Below are 12,532 nucleotides of genomic sequence, written 5' to 3' on the forward strand. Positions count from 1 at the left end.
ATCTCCTATAATACCTGTTATCGAATGAACAAACAGACCCACTATTCCTTATTCCCCTTTTATACATTGGCTTCCCCCCCCCCCGAAATAACCCCTTTTTCACCCTTTCGCTAAATCCCTTCGGTCCATGTTACTCTCTCGCCTCCCTCTTGGAATGCGTCTCATTAGCGGCCATGTTGTGGCTTCCTTGTTCCTAACTCTCATTGGCAGCAGCCGACAGCGTGAAATATATTTAATATATCGCTTCATTGACACTATTATACAGGAAAGGAAGGAATTTTATGTTTTATTTCCTTTATATTTGGTTGGGGTAAGGTTTGTTTTTATCAGGTCTGGACTGAGAATCTAGAACACAGAGTAGTTGTGTTGTATATTAGTTGTGTTGTATATTAGTTGTGCTGTATATTAGTTGTGTTGTATATTAGTTGTGCTGTATAGTAGTTGTGTTGTATATTAGTTGTGTTGTATATTAGTTGTGCTGTATAGTAGTTGTGTTGTATAGTAGTTGTGCTGTATAGTAGTTGTGCTGTATAGTAGTTGTGTTGTATATTAGTTGTGCTGTATAGTAGTTGTGCTGTATAGTAGTTGTGTTGTATATTAGTTGTGTTGTATATTAGTTGTGTTGTATATTAGTTGTGTTGTATAGTAGTTGTGTTGTATATTAGTTGTGTTGTATATTAGTTGTGCTGTATATTAGTTGTGCTGTATAGTAGTTGTGTTGTATAGTAGTTGTGCTGTATAGTAGTTGTGTTGTATAGTAGTTGTGTTGTATAGTAGTTGTGTTGTATAGTAGTTGTGTTGTATAGTAGTTGCCTGGTAGTGTTACACTGATAATTCTGCTCCTATTTGCAAGAAGAGACACAACCGAGTTACTAAGGACTCTAACACCCTGGCATAGTTGTGTGTGTTTGTGCCGCAGGTTTGAGTGCATCTAAATTCTAATTGTTTAGCAAATAGATTCCATTTTATTCTGCGTATATATGTGTAAAAGCATGAAATAAAAGCCACGTATAAGAGGCCCTTACAATGTCACATACATTCTGCTCTATCAGATCAGACACATAATTACTAACAATCTGGTGCAGGTCCCTTCACTCACACACATTAATATTGACTCAAATCTCGTGTGTGCAGAACAGAGACAAGACTATACCAGTCCATCAGCCGTGCGCTATACTGACCATTCTCTTATAAATGAGCCCGTAACATCTCAGGTGCTGAGTCCAAGGCACACAAGCCTCGCGCTATTATCTGCCAGACAGAAAAGTGTCACATTAGACTGATGAGCGAGATCTTCCTCTGACACTTACTGATTGGTGCAACTGAAGGACTGGACATATATGAGCTGCTGATTGGTTAATCAATGAGTGTCCCAGAGCAGAACATGGAACTGATATGTCTCACCCACTTTATTTCTCCCCTCTCTCTTCCATTATACTTTCCTATTCTATTACCCTCCTTATAGTGAGCCTCTGTCTCTATTGTCTCTGCCACTTTATATTCTCTTCAGACTATTTCTCTCTCCGTGACCTTCTCCATCTGTCTCTTAAGCAAAGCAGCTTACACTTATTTCTCCCTTTATTTCGCTTATAACAACTTTGTCTCCCTCTTTCACCTTCACTTTGCTCCATCTCAAGCTCTGCTTACCTTCCATCCCTCCATGTAACTTACAGCTCCCCATGGGGCCAGTAATAATTCAATTAGACTGCCACTAAAAATGTAATCAAGCAATAACGCACCTTATTTAATTAGTGTCCTGTCAAGTCTGTACATTTAACATGAAAGACACAATTCAAAGGCATCGGGGGATAAGGTCCTTGCTTTGGAACAGCAGCTTTAAAGGAGAAGGAAAGTCATTAAGCAATTGGAGGTGACAAATGTTAGGCACCCCAAGTGATTGTATTGACTTACCTGAAACCTCAGGCTGGTGCTCCTATCAGCAGAAAACTGCACCGGTCTGGGGTTATACCAGTGAGCACCACGGAGCCATCCTCTTCCGACTTCTTCTTTCTTCAAATTTCCCGGGGCAGACGCATGCGCAGTAGAAAGAAATACCGACTTTTTAGAAAATTTCCGCTTTTCACTCTAATGCGCATGCGCAGCCGCAAGTAGAAGCCGCAAGAGAATCGCTCCGTGGTGCTCTCTGGTATAACCCCGGGCCGGTGCAGTTTTCTGCTGATAGGAGCACTGGCACGGGACACTAACTATGACAGCAAAGTGCTTTTATTGGGGAAAATTGCACCACAACATGTTTATCACACACACCAGCTTATCTGCCCATGTGTGGGGGCTTCCGACAGGTCTTCTCCATTGATATCAGGACAAAAGTCGGCCTGATATCGATTGGGCAGGTTTAATTTTTCCTGCGATCGAGGATCACATCGGCTAGTTGATGAGGTCCTAAGACCCGTTGGTGTCCCTACAGCCGAATGATCGAATTAACGAGATATCGCCTTTGGTGGGAATATTGAGTTAAGATCTGCTCGTTTGGCAAACTTGCCAATCAGATCTTATTGTTTATGGCCACCTTAAGGATGAAGTGTCTGGGGAAAAACCCAAAGCCCAGTGTGTATCCAAATGTACATGGCCATGGTATAAAGGCACAAGGAAACAGCACTGGTTGAGCTGATATTAAAAAAAGACAGTATATATCCCTAACTATAAAATGTTTGTGGGGAGGGTTTTTTTTTTAAACCCCTGTGACAAGTTTGAAGTCCTGGATCATTGCTGCTATTGACAAGCTCAAACTTTAGCCTCCTGCAATAAGTTCACTATAGAAAATAGGACATTTTTAGTCCTATTCATTTTTAGGGTTTAGTTCTCCTTTAACCGCCTCTTTTTCTACAAAGTAGATACTAGTAAATCACTGCCATATGTGAACATTCCCGGCCTCCTCCTGTACATCATGAGCAACGGCAAACTCCTTCTTCTGTATTCAGGACAATAAGTAAGATATAAACTGACCTCTTGAGCCGAACGAAGTCAATAAAAGGAAAAGCTATTGATTGGGACTCCATTAATTACACTCACAGATAAAAGCAGAAGCGGATATATTGACATATATTGACATATATTGACATGGGCCCAACTAATATACTCCACCTTGTTGCTATTAAAGTGTTTGAGGAACAGTAGGAATATTCTCTCTGGCGTTGCTTTATAACTTGGTGTTTATGTGCTTTTATTCCAAACAAATCCCTGAAACCACACTCTAAGGGGCAAATTCACTAAGCGCCGAAGCGCCTAACGCTAGCGTGAATTCGATAGCGTTGGGTATTTTCGTTGTTTCGCAGATTCACGGACACTGGCATAACTACACTTGTGTTACTTCGCACCCTTACGCCTGGCGAATTTGCGCAACGGACGTAACTACGCAAATTCACTAACGCGTGAATGATTGTGAACGCTACCTTTTACGCCAGACTTCCTTCGCCACCTCAGACCAGGCAAACTGCAATAGAGTAGATAGGGATTGCTTCCCAAGTCCCAAAAAACGCGCGTTTTTTCTTTATTATGGTTGATAGGCTGAAAAAGATCGAAAATTGTTTTGGGGCTCCCCTCCTTCCCCCCTACATTTCCTGACTCATGGCAACTTAACTATACAGTGGGCACATGTGTAGGGCAAAATAAAAAATGTATTTGCTGTTTTGAAGGTTTTCCAGGCTTGTGTATTGCTGCTACGAACACTTCCCTTGAAATTTGAATTTGGCGCCGTATGCAAATTAACCATCGCTAGCGTAACTTTGCTTTGCTTAGCGAATCAACACTAGCGCAACTTTGCAACCTTACGCTACCCCTGAGCGCAACTTCGGATTTTAGTGAATTTGCGGAGCGCTGGCGAAACTACGCCTGGCGAAGTGCAGCGAAGCGGACGCAACTACAAATCTTAGTGAATGTCCCACTAAATCTCTTTGCAGCCAGAGGGAATGTGATTAAAATAGGAGATTAAACAGAAAGACTGTGCCCTGTAACATACATGTTGGTACCAAATCCAACGTTCTTTCTGATCAATGAGGAGGCAACACGTCTTGGCAACATCATGGGGCTTCTGTAGACCTGGGCTAATCATTAGACCTCCTAGAATTCAGCCTAATTTTTAAGGGCATGGCCAAAGCAGCAGAAGGCAAATCCCCCTATGTAATAAGACACTACATTTGCCCAGGAGCAGTAATCCATAGCAACCAAACAGGTGACCAGTAAATGCTACCTGCTGATTGGTTACTAAGGGTTACTGCCCCTGGGCAAACTTAGTGTCTTTTATTTAGGGATGCAATGAATCCAGGATTCAGCTTGGGATTTGGCCAGGATTCAGCCTTTTTCAGCAGGATTCAGATTCGGACGAATCCTTCGGCCCGGCCGAACCGACGGGGTGACTTTTTGTGACAAAACAAGGAAGTAAATAATATTTTCCCCTTCCCAGCCCCAATTTGATTCGGTTCGCTATTCGGCGGAATCTTTTGCAAAGGATTCGGGGGTTCGGGCAAATTCAAAATAGTGAATTCGGTGCATCCCTTCTTTTATTACTTAACCCTAAAAGCGTGGAATAAAATAGTTTGGGGTAGCATTGGAAACTGCAACAGCAAATATGCTTGTGTCTCTGGGAGAAATAAAACCTAAATATACAGATGGAAGGGCCCAAACCTAGGGTCTCATTTAGTCTCCAGTGTTGGTACCATTTTTAAGCTTTATCGCTATAATTTGTCACATCCATGCACTATACTTATACAGTATTTCAGATGCCGTTTGGTTTGGGAGCTTTCTGAGGGCACAGACCAGGGCCAGATAAAAAGTGCCGGTGTCGGGGGGCACAGCCGCTGAGCAGTTCATGCAGAAAGTGCATCACTACCAGTCTTGACATTTAATAGCCAGTGCCAGCTGTGCCCCCAGGTATTGATGTAACGTTTATAAGTCACGTAGACTCGCATTATATCACATTTCTCACTCCTTTCCGTCTTTTCTCAGTGGATTTCCTTTTGCTGCCGTTATTCTCTTCTGTGCCACTTTGCCCTGTACTTTCTCTTCTATTTTCTCCTGTATAAGTTATTTTCCCTTCATTTTCCCAACGACTGGTTTTTCCTAACGTACCCCCTCCCTCGCTTTCATTCACCCCGCACTGCTCTCTGTCCTTTTGCCCTGGCAATCCTACATATGTTCCCCCTCACAGAGGCTGTTTTCCCTCTCACATGTGCAGCATTATCCCCCCCATGTCCCAGTTGGGTTAATAGCCATGACCTGTGCACAATGGGCACACTTATTCGCTGCTGTAAAAGGCTTCCTTTCATTGGGGCCACTTGTGATCGGAACCTCTTTCTATGCCACCCCCTATCTATGGATGGACTTTTGCTTCACCCAGCTTCATCATTCATGAATCATATCTTGTGTTAAGGAAAACATGCCCTTATTAATGAGGCTGACGGATAATAAAAGTGGAATGCAAACTAGGCAAAAAATCAAATATATAGAGCAATGGCATCTTCTGTGCTGCTGCAGTCGCTCTCAGTCGCTCTTTATGAACTGCCTAATTCAGCATGAAATGGCCACTTCATCAGGGCTTTCTAATATCACCGTTATACCCACGAAATGTGCATGTAGCTGGGCTTTGTGCAATTCTAAGCAACAATGAAGATCTAGGCCGAGGGCCACCTGGCCGGTATTTTATCAGCCTGGCCGGTAAAAATGATGGTTGATCCCAATGTTATTAATAGGGAAAAAAGATAAATATATAGGAAGGTCAGTGATCCCAATGTTATTAATAGGGAATAAAGATAAATATATAGGAAGGTCAGTGATCCCAATGTTATTAATAGGGAATAAAGATAAATATATAGGAAGGTCAGTGATCCCAATGTTATTAATAGGGAATAAAGATAAATATATAGGAAGGTCAGTGATCCCAATGTTATTAATAGGGAATAAAGATAAATATATAGGAAGGTCAGTGATCCCAATGTTATTAATAGGGAAAAAGCTAAATATATATATAAGAAGGCCGTTTTTTTTTTCCAGAAAAGGTGGCAACCCTAGCCGAGGGCAATTCTTGTGTTTGGTGGAGGCTCAAAGGCATGTTCCAGGTATTTACACATAGCAGCATGAAAAATACCTGCCAGTAGACCTATGCAGGCAGGACCGCCATAAGAAATCGCAGGGCCCCATACAACAACATTTTCTGGGCCCCCTGGGCTGCACCCACCACAAGCCCCACCTACAGGTCTGCCCTCCACCACACAGTAAAAAAACTAGGCTAGGGTTCCCACATCTTAATAAAAAATAAAAAGATATTGGTGGTTAGGGCCCCCCATAAAAAACATTTGTGGCCAGGACCCCCCATTAAAAAATATTTGTGGCTAGGACCCCACATGAGAAAAGAAAAATTGGCCCTCGAGGCCCCCTACAACTCTCCCCCCTGTCCCCCCCTGATGGCTGCCCTGTATGCAGGGTAAATGTAATGGCAGCTTATAAACTCACAGCAGGATATATATATACAATGCAAATTCCATATTTAATGCCCCCAGAACTGCCAGTACACCTTACAGGGTAAATGTAAAATCAGTTTCATGTATAATAACCCAAGAACACACCGCAGAACAAATGCAGTCTCGACTTCATGTAAAATACCTCCATACTGTTTGCTGTATGAAATTCATTGGTGTTGGTTTTGGGGAGGCTCCGGCCGTGATGTTGTCTAATAGAAATACAACAAAAACCCATTGCTAATGAATCGTGATACAGCAAATCTACCAAGAATGCTCCTTTGTGCTCAGGAATGGTAATCCAGAGTTCCCCACTCTATTTTACCCATGACCTACCTCCAAAAGTAAAAAAAGTTGGAAAGCAACATAAGCATGGAAAAATGCCTAAAAATGTCTGTGATTGGCTATCTATTGGCCTATATGAGGCTTTGGTTAGCACCTCACCTGGTCTTTATACAACCAAAACTTTCCTCCAAGCCTGGAATTGAAAAATAATCACCTGCTTTGAGGCCACTGGGAGCAACATCCAAGGGGTTGGAGAGTAACATGTTACTCATGAGCTACTGGTTGGGGATCACTGTCCTAGGCCTGTTCAGCTCACATATATTACTAATATATACTGCTCATCCAAAGTAATTATCAATGTTTTGATTTTAATTTAGAATTTTGACGAGGGGACGATATCCTGCACTTTGGAAGAAGTGTTTTTTTGCAGTGCTCATTATGGCAATACATGCATGATATGGTTCACCTCCATCATCTCTATATAAGGAAACTGGGGTGTTTTTATAGAATATAAGGTATAAGCCACATAAACCCATGAACCATGGTGCCAGAAATATGTGTTTAAACCACAAGTCACTGTACGGTACTGAAGAAATAAGAACGTGTTGCAAATATTTGGCTAAAGTGCTGGGATGCCAGTGGGTGTGAAAAGTGCACTACATTTTCAGGAGAGAGGTTTTATAATCCCGCTAAATGTGGTTTAAGAGAATTTGACTTGCTGCTGTTCTTTCAACCTTGCACCTACTCCAACATCCACCTTTTTCTGCCCAAATAAGTCCAAACAAATGTTCTCGTCTTCCTAGAAGAGTATCTACTGTATCTATCTGTGAGAAAGAGATAGACAGGGGTTAGGTTGCCATTTAAGGTACAAAATGCCATTCTAATGACTGAGAATAAACCCACAATGAAAGAATTCTAATGAGAGTGCCACCAATTATGTGAGAGGGCCCTTTCAGTAACTGGGAGTGCTCTCAGTGCAAGCCTTCTAATGATTCAGGCCACTCCAATATGAGAGCCCTCGCTGAACTTGTATTGCAAAGAGTGTGAGAGCCTTTAAACATAGCATTCTACTAACTAATTATCTATCTATTGCTTTTCTTGCTGAGTAAAATAATAGTATTGCCAAGTCCAAGAGATGCTTCAACTTCAATGAAAACCATGAAAGCGTTCTAAACTCTTTCTTGATCCTCTTGTAGAGTCTATGAATACCGTTTTTATAACTCCAACTTGTGTTAGTAAATCCAAACGTAGCAACAAATACAGCCCTGTTTTCAGAATAATCTATGCCTACATGTTTGCTGTCATTAGCTACAATTAAGTTGTACAAAGAGAAAATAATGGCTTATCAATACAAGCTCACAATTCTGGCTGCACTGAGTAGGGGAGAACATGGAGTACAAAGGTGGCCATTCATACACAGGCTTGTACTTCTACAAATCAGGCTGTTTGAGCAATTTTGCCCTTACTGTTCAACCATGAATGTATCTATGGACATATTAAGGGCCACTAACTGAACCATCTTGCAGTTTTAGCAGGTTTCCATTGGTCTGCCTGAAAGATATGATCTCCTGATGCTTTAGTTCATGGATGAGGCATCAGCAGGTCACTGACATTTAGAAACTACGACTGCCACCTTTTCTGGGAAAAATATCCGCCTTCCTATAATCTTTTTTTTTTTTTTTAGTTCTTCCCAATTAATAACATTGGTATCAAGCACCATTTTTACAGGCTGGTACATGACAAACCTAAGCCAGATATGATGGTCGAAGTACAGCTGGGAGCCTTTATATTGGGTATAGTTACCTTTCAATTCTTTGGAACTGTTGTTAAGGGGCCGATTCACTAACTTCGAATGAAGGATTCGACGTTAAAAAACTTCAAATTTTGAAATTTCGTTTTTTTTGGGCTACTTCGACCATCGAATAGGCTACGTCGACCTTCGACTACGACTTCGAATCGTTCGACCATTCGATAGTCGAAGTACTGTCTCTTTAAAAAAAAACTTCGACCCCCTAGTTCGGCAGCTAAAAGCTACCGAAGTCAATGTTAGCCTATGGGGAAGGTCCCCATAGGCTTTCCTAAGTTTTTTTTATCGAAGGATATTCCTTCGATCGTTGGATTAAAATCCTTCGAATCGTTCGATTCAAAGGATTTAATCGTACGATCGAAGGAATAATCCTTCGATCGTACGATCGCAGTATTTGCGCTAAATCCTTCGACTTCGATATTCGAAGTCGAAGGATTTTAATTCCTAGTCAAATATCGAGGGTTAATTAACCCTCGATATTCGACCCTTAGTGAATCAGCCCCTAAGTGTGTATATGTTTATGGTATGTTTCAATGATGTATTTAACACTACACCCATTAATATATTTTACCAGCAAATAAAAATATATATATAGAAAATATGAAAAACGGGGTGACCCAAAAATGGTACTGGTCTGAAGTTCCTACTCCATAGAAATATTTAAAACAGTTTATAGCAACATATAATTGTATAAAAGTATGATGGTCAAAAAGGTTTGAGTCCTGGGTTTAATTCCAAGCACAGCCCAATTTGCATGGAGGCTGTAGGGGGAGTGCAAGTGGAGTAAGTAAAGTGCAATTTTGAGTGCAATTAAAACAGTAAAGTGTTTGCCCCTATAATTCCAGTATGATTGGGGGCAGATGCACCTAACACAATTGTGGCCAACGAATTAAAACCAGTTCAACTGCCCTTCCACTTTGACATGAATCAGTAGCAATAGCACTGAAAGCTTTGTAAGTGCCATATTTGCCCTGTTTTTTGGTGCAATTGAGCTGTGGCGTTTGATGTCGATTTCTGGAGCCTGCCTGGCTCAGAGGTGGTGGCTCCAGGGCTCCCCTGTGCCAATAGGCACAACTTTGCTCAATTTGGAACAGGAGGGAGAAAGGACTGAGTGGTGCCGAGCACAACTGTCCTGCATTTTGACACAGGAAATTTGCACAAATGCAACTATGCTAGTGGTTGTAAATGACACCTTGTATGTCACCTTTGGATTTCTAATGGTTTGGTCCAGTAAAATAAAAAAAACATATGGGCAGGTTAATTGGTGTCTGATAAAACTGACCATAGAGTAAGTGTAGGTGTGAACACATGTGGGTTGAAGGAATATCAGACTGCAAGTTCCATGTGAATCTTCTTTTTGTGTACAAATATTGACTCCAAATTGTGGGGTTAGACCGAGCACTGGCACAAGGGCACTTCTAGCAGCTGGTCAATGACACAGTGTGGGTTAGACCAGATCAACGTGGGTTAGACCAGTGATCCCCAACCAGTATCTCATGAGTAACATGTTGCTCTCCAACCCCTTGGATGTTGCTCTCAGTGTCCTCAAAGCAGGTGCTTTTTTTTTTCAATTCAAAGTTCAATATTTTAGTTGGATAAAAACTATAAGTATAGTGCCAAGTAGAGCCTCCTGTAAGGTGCCAGTCCACAAAGAGGCTACCAAATAACCAATTAAAGCCCATATTTGGCACTCCAAGGGATTTTTTTCATGCTTGTGTCGCTCCCTAACACGGGTAAAAAATGGTTGGGGACCTCTGGGTTAGACCAAGCTCTGGCGATGTCTTTCTGTGTTTCGTCTACAAGTTCCATGTGAATGACTGACTATCCCGTGTAGAGTTTTCTGTTATAGGCCAGTGCTATATATAAACAGGAGTCAATAATGAAGAGGTTACGCAGCAATATGAGTATATTTAAAGAAAGGATATATTGTAGCCGCTTCAGGAACCCTCTCCAAGTTTCATTGCTTTCTGCTCTATGAATAAACTTCCCCTGTACATCTTGCTATGCTCATGAGACTACTTCTAGTGAATAAATGATGGAGCTTTTAATGTGCCGGTGACTTCTTTGCGGCAGTTAGAGCTGTCTGCAAAAAAAAAATATCACCTAGTGTAAGAATGACTTTTATTGGATTAGACTACCTCTTAATTAAAGAAAAACCACCACTAAGCGCCATTGCCATCTAATGATGAAAAAATATCTCCTAATGGGCGAGACTGCTTTCTAATGAGTAGTTAGACCCTTTAATGATGTAGAGTAGTTTCTAATGAGTTAAATATGACTACAGCATGAATTATACAATAGCTGCCCCCATTCTCCAGCGGTGGATGTCTTTGTTCTGCAGCAATTTATGGACATATTTAATGGATCTTGTAGATCTTATTGGCCAGCTTTAAATACACAATTGAGAAGAGCCTGAGAGAGATGGATGGAGCTTTAAAAGATCTGAGAATACACAGGGAGTGGGAGGTATAAAATAGATTGCAAGACAAGCACTAGAAGCTCATGGTAACGGCCCGTATTAAAGCACTTTAACATCTATACGCAGTGAAAGTCAGCAGTGCTGTACATTGTACCTGATCCAGCATGACATTCTGTTCATGTTCTGTCTCACAAGAGTGACCTTTTTATATTAGCTATTCCATTTTATAGCCCGTCTACTGTTATAGGATCATCTTCAGGTCTATTCTTACGCGGCACTATAATCAAAATCAGTGGTCAGCTATTCACTGCCTGGTAATTATGACCAGGGTGCAGATATTCCGTATTTGAACGGTTACCGCGCATACGCATTCAGTCTATATTTTCCATTCTGTTCATTATAACGAGGAACCATTATCAAAAGGGCACAGAAAGAGTCAGGCCACAAACGACACGTTTCCATATATAGAAAAACAATGATGAAATGCTATTCGGCACGGACGGTGTCTCCAAGAAGGGACCCTAACTGGTAGATCACAACATTTACTTGTATGTCGTTTTAATGTGGTAAACTGAAGTTCGTTATCTCTGTTCTCACTGAAGCAGCTCATATAAAGACCAAGAACATTCACATAACCTGAAAAAAAAATACCCACCTGTGTGGTCATGACTCCTAAGGTATTAGCGGTGAAGCTAAAGATGAATCTTCCAATGTAGGGCTCTCTACTTTGCACTGTACTTGAATTATTCTCTTTCTATTGATTTATTTTTTGTAATACAATGTCTTCCGCCCCTGCAGGTTTACAACCAGAAAACAACTCTGATACTCCGGCTCTGGCACTTATAGAGTCTACTGATTGGAAGAGCAGCCAATAAGAATTGAGTGTTCTACCTACTCACTGCCGATTAGTTGCTGTCCTGCCCAGGAGGGCCATAGGATCAGAGAACTTTCTGGTTATAAACCTGCAGGAGAGAAGGACATGATGGATTATAAAATGGGTAGAGGAAAAATAATCGCAGCATATTTTCCTTTCAATACCAAAATAAGCTCCCTTTCTTGTCATTTAGAGGACAGAGAGACCACCCAATGGAATCAGGCAAAGAAATGGGAAAAAAGCTGAAGCATAAACTGATTTTTCATTACAGGCCCTACCAGCTTCCATAAGAAACATAGTACATTGAGACTGGAACACACTTTTACACTCCTAGGACCCTCCCTTAAAAAATTCACTTGAACCATTGTCCATTGGCTAAGAAACTTTTTAAATTCCGGTTGACAGCCGCACTTATTTTTTTTAATGAAATGTTATGTATGTTTATTCACTTTTTAGCTCTTTTTCTGGACTTTTTTTTGTTTTTCTTATTACACAGTAACATTTAAATGAACATCATTAGTATATAGAGTTCAATGTGACATAGTAACACTCAACTTAACAAATAGAACATTTTCGACTCATAGCCATTACAGTTAACATCTTGTTCTTCTTCTTCAGGTGTGGTTGTGCCAACAGGATAATTATACGATGACTCCTGGAGGCCGTTCTTGTTGGTG

The 12,532-nt window shown here is 41.1% G+C and overlaps 2 protein-coding genes across 5 annotated transcripts in view; one reads left to right on the forward strand and one right to left on the reverse strand.

Moving 5' to 3' along the window:
* The window catches only part of flrt1.S (fibronectin leucine rich transmembrane protein 1 S homeolog), a 143,866-nt gene that overhangs the window by 46,026 nt on the left and 85,308 nt on the right, over positions 1-12,532 (forward strand). For both annotated transcript variants that reach the window (XM_018259615.2, XM_041591325.1), the window contains exon 2: positions 12,474-12,529. The gene's annotated coding sequence lies outside the window, so the exon portion shown is untranslated. The remainder of the gene's footprint in view (positions 1-12,473; positions 12,530-12,532) is intronic.
* macrod1.S (MACRO domain containing 1 S homeolog) overlaps positions 1-12,532 on the reverse strand; it is a 220,259-nt gene that overhangs the window by 37,818 nt on the left and 169,909 nt on the right. The gene's annotated exons all lie outside the window — the stretch shown is intronic.

Source organism: Xenopus laevis, chromosome 4S, assembly GCF_017654675.1.
Source record: "Xenopus laevis strain J_2021 chromosome 4S, Xenopus_laevis_v10.1, whole genome shotgun sequence".
NCBI classification, from domain to species: domain Eukaryota; kingdom Metazoa; phylum Chordata; class Amphibia; order Anura; family Pipidae; genus Xenopus; species Xenopus laevis.